Source organism: Balaenoptera ricei, chromosome 19 (assembly GCF_028023285.1).
Source record: "Balaenoptera ricei isolate mBalRic1 chromosome 19, mBalRic1.hap2, whole genome shotgun sequence".
Classification (NCBI taxonomy): Eukaryota; Metazoa; Chordata; class Mammalia; order Artiodactyla; family Balaenopteridae; genus Balaenoptera; species Balaenoptera ricei.
The window spans coordinates 13,273,042-13,277,171 of record NC_082657.1 but is presented as its reverse complement, the minus strand read 5'-3'; positions in this window follow the sequence as shown (position 1 = coordinate 13,277,171).

Below are 4,130 nucleotides of genomic sequence, written 5' to 3'. Positions count from 1 at the left end.
TGGCTTCTCAGCATCCCACCACAAAGGCGACCATATGCATAAAACACCTGGTTTGTTGGTGCACTGTGTTCACCTGCACCCGGGCAAAAGCACTGGACCCCTTCTATTCTTTCTCCAGGCGGAGATTCTCTCTGGTTTACTCACAATCCCAAAGTAACTGTTGAGGGCAGTTTCTCATTCCAGGCTTAGCCTCTCAACTCTGAGGCCCACCATCTGAGGGTCTGGCCCCGGCTCACCATCATCACAGCCTCATCTAGCCCACCATGCAGCCAACCCAAAATTACCTCCCAAGGAGGGATTTGCAAAACACCAAGCCTCAAAGTGTTCCGGCTAAGACAAGCTATACTTCACTGCTCTCATCTGGACTCTCTCCCCACCACCCTCACTGGGTTTTTTCATCACACCACCTTCCTCACATAATAGCTGCTCTTCTACTCTAAACATCTACAGGCAGGCGCAGGGTCTTTTTTATCTTAGCACCATCACTACCAGCACAGAACCTTCCAAAGAGCAGATGCTCAATTAAAGATGGGAATAAATGAGGCACTGAGTGAGGAATGTAATTTATTACTATTTAATTTTGTCGGCATTCTTGAATAAGCTAAGGACATCTAGGTGTATACCTTTGAATTTTACAAAGAGAAAGACAAAGGTGAATAAGACAAACCAAAATTTGACTAAACTTTACTTTGTTTTCATCCATTTTAAAACCACAGCATTCTTTCACATTGCCAACAAAATTCCTATTCCAAAGCCATATTATCTCATTCCAGAACCCCAAAAAGATGCAAGGATTTTTCAAATCGTACTACACAGTACCAAAACTCTTACTCTTAAACCCGATAAACAACAACAAATCTGTGATCCATGTCATTTGTAAACTTGGATTCTGAATCTAAATAAACATTCTAGTGAAAGAAACAACATTTGAAAGATACTAGTATAAAACAGGGACACAAAGAAGAGATATATTATGATCTTTCCAGCCCCAGCTTAGCCTCTCACTACTTAAAGGGTTGGCAGCGTTGGTCAAACACAAAGTGAAGAAGCTGCCTCAGACCTCACTGAGGGTGGGAGGAACTGCTAGACATGACCTTGGAACGCGCACTGGCCTTGACACGAGTAGGAGCCCTGGCTGCAGCTCTGGCTCGGGCTCTCTCTTCCTCATCTCTCAAAGCCTCTTCATAATGGAGTGGAAAGGCACTGGGGACGGTACCGTTGACCTTGGCCACAAACTCCAGGACTTTCATCTTGCTGGTTTCAGCGCGGGCTCTCCGGCCCCACAGGAACTCATAGCGTGGGGGATCGCTGTTGCGCACCTGACGATACACCAGGTACTTTTCCCGCACCAAATCTTCTGTGATAAACTTCCTGGGGTCCCCAAAGATTACGTGCCTCCTTCCATCATAAATACCCAAAACATTCAGGAATTCCCAGATCTCCTCCTCAGAGGCGCGGTTGCCATTAAAGAAGATCGCACCCAGGAGAGGCATCAGGAGCCCATTCTTCGGAAACCGCCCGCCACTGCTGCGACTCCCCTGATCGGTGAGATCTAGCTTGCTGACAAGGGTATAGGAATCACCACTCGGCTTGACTTCCTTCAAGTCAAGACCAAAGGCCAGCTCCAGGCATTCAGCAGCTCTCCTGAGGATTTCAGGGAACTTCCCCTTGTACCTTTTGTTCACAAGCTTCAGCATGTCTGCCTTTATAATGGGCTCTTTCATTTGATACCTCTCCAGCAGGAAGTCTACCAACATTCCCACCTTCTTCGTTAGAGGATCTCTGCGAGAGCTCTCATCGGAGGCTGAGGCCTGGGAGGAATTTTTCCTGGCCTTAACCTGGCCCTTGGCACGTACATCAGATCCTGGGCATGAAACCCCTGCAGCACGAGAGCTAGTGGCTGGGGCTCCCTGAGGCTCCTGGCGAGTGCCAGCACCAGGGGAGCTCGGGGCAGTAGCCTGAGAAACAGAAGCGGGGGAGGGGGGCGACTCTTCTATCTCTGCTGCAGGGGCCTGGGCACCCCCGAGATTCTGGGTCTCCCTCCGGGCCTGGCGGCGCTTCTCACGGGCACGGAGCTTACTCTTCTGCCCCCGAGGCATGACTATGCGCAGGGACAGCAAGCGGGGGAGTGGGCAGGAGAGCAGGTGATGCTGGAACCTGGAGGAGGGAAGGTGAGAGGGCGTGAGCACCCTCAGCAGGGAGGCACCAGCCTGGCCCGAAGAAGGCCGCTCTGCACGTTCCCTTGAGGGCACTGCTCTAGGAGCCACTAGGCTCTTGTTCTTGGTCAGCCTGTCCCCTGAGAACCCAGTGTAAGAAGTGAGAGTGAGTGAGCCTCAGGCTACAGCCTGCCAGCCCTGCCTGTGGCTGACGGCGGTGACCACAGATCCTGGGAGGGTAGGCCCTCTCTGGGTTCCACGGGTCCCTTTCGTTCACAAACAGGATTGTCACATCGACTCTTGGTAGGGCCGGGACCTCTTTCCTGTGCTGCTCTAAAGGTGCCACCTCAAAGCTCCCTGGGACCCACGAGAAGGAACTGAGTCATGGACACTGTCGGGGTGGACAGCGCTGACAGTTCTGTGGGGCCTGCTCTGTCCTGAACTCGCTGGTCCTCAACCATTCAGCGTCCTCATCTTGTCGATACCGAGGGTCTGGGATCCGCCCCCCTCCCCCCCCTTCTGCCCCTGGTGTGGCACCTTCAGACGAAGGATCTCATCTCCCTGAGAAATGATACAGAGAGATGAGGCGCCTCCGCCTGACAACCATGCTCTGGGCCTTCAAGGGCTGAGCAGAGGACTGGGCAAGACTCTTTCCTATTCCTTTGATTCGGTGGAAGGGGGGTGTGCTACCTTCAGTCGTCACTCACAGCCCCCACTGTGTCTCCTGGGAGGATCTGGGGGCTCCTTTCTCTCTTGACTTGAGGACATTTCCTCACAGTAAGGCCCACAGCTCCCTGAGCCCGAACGGTGGAAGTGAGGATGGCCTTACCCGGCCACAGTGCCCCTAGTCTCCAGAGGCTGAAAGCTGCAGCAGGCAGGCTGAGGCCCTATAACGTGTGGTCCTCGCTCACGGTCCCCATTTTTCGCTCAGGGGAGGGTCTCAGGTTCCTCCCTCTGCTGACCCATCAGACCAAGATGCTTACTTCCCTGGGAGTTCTGAGTGGGGAACTGATGGGCACTTCTGCCTGACATGTGTGCCCGGGGGCGCCGAGGAACGACAATGGAGAGGGACTCCGCGGGGCCCCCGCTGGCATGGGGTGCAGGTCCCCACGGTCCTCAGCATCTTCTGCGTGAGCCCTGGCAAATCCTGGAAATCCTCCCTCCGCTGACCTGAGTTCGCTTGCATCGCATTAAGATTCTCACCCTCCTGAGATCCCCAAGATGAAAGAAAGGGTGAGCCACTTCCAGTCACCCCCGTCCATGACCTCCCTGGCTTGCTAGCAGGGGCTGGACTCCGCGGGACCCCACTGTTCCCGCATCGTTGGCCTCTTTAGCCCTCACTCAGACGGGATCTAGGCTCCTCCCTCAGCCCACCTGAGTCTTCTGGCCTCAGATCAAGGCCCACGTCTGCCTGAGTCCCTGGGGCTGGAAGTGAGGGGTGACACATCAGGCTACCTCTACCTGGGGTTTCCCAGGGCTGAGGGGGGTGGCAGTTTGTGGGCCCCCACTGCTTTGGGTGGGTGTTCATCTACGTCATCCCTCACTGTCCTCACCCCGACTCATAGCAGGACTTGGACATCCTGTGTGTCTTGACTTGAAGTCTATCCCCTCATACTAAGGCCCCCAACTCCCCGAGACCCACTAGAAAGAAAATTTTCTTGCCTCCCTAGCTACAACTGTGTGTGGACTTCCAATGCTGACAGTCAGGAAGAGATTCTGTTGCCCTCACTACTGTGGTGTAGCTGGTCCCCTCAATTCTCAGGGTCCTCTCCTTGGTTCCTGGCATTACCTGGAAAGCCTCCGGCTGCTGACCTGAGCCCATACTCCCATCAACGAGGTGCCTCACCTCCCTGCCACGGGCCGGGGACAAGTGAGTGATGTTCATCAGCTCACCATGCCTCAGTCTCCCTCCCAGGTCTGAGAGTAGGGATGAGATTCTATGTGGTTCACTTCCTTCTGGGTGGGGTTCCCTCA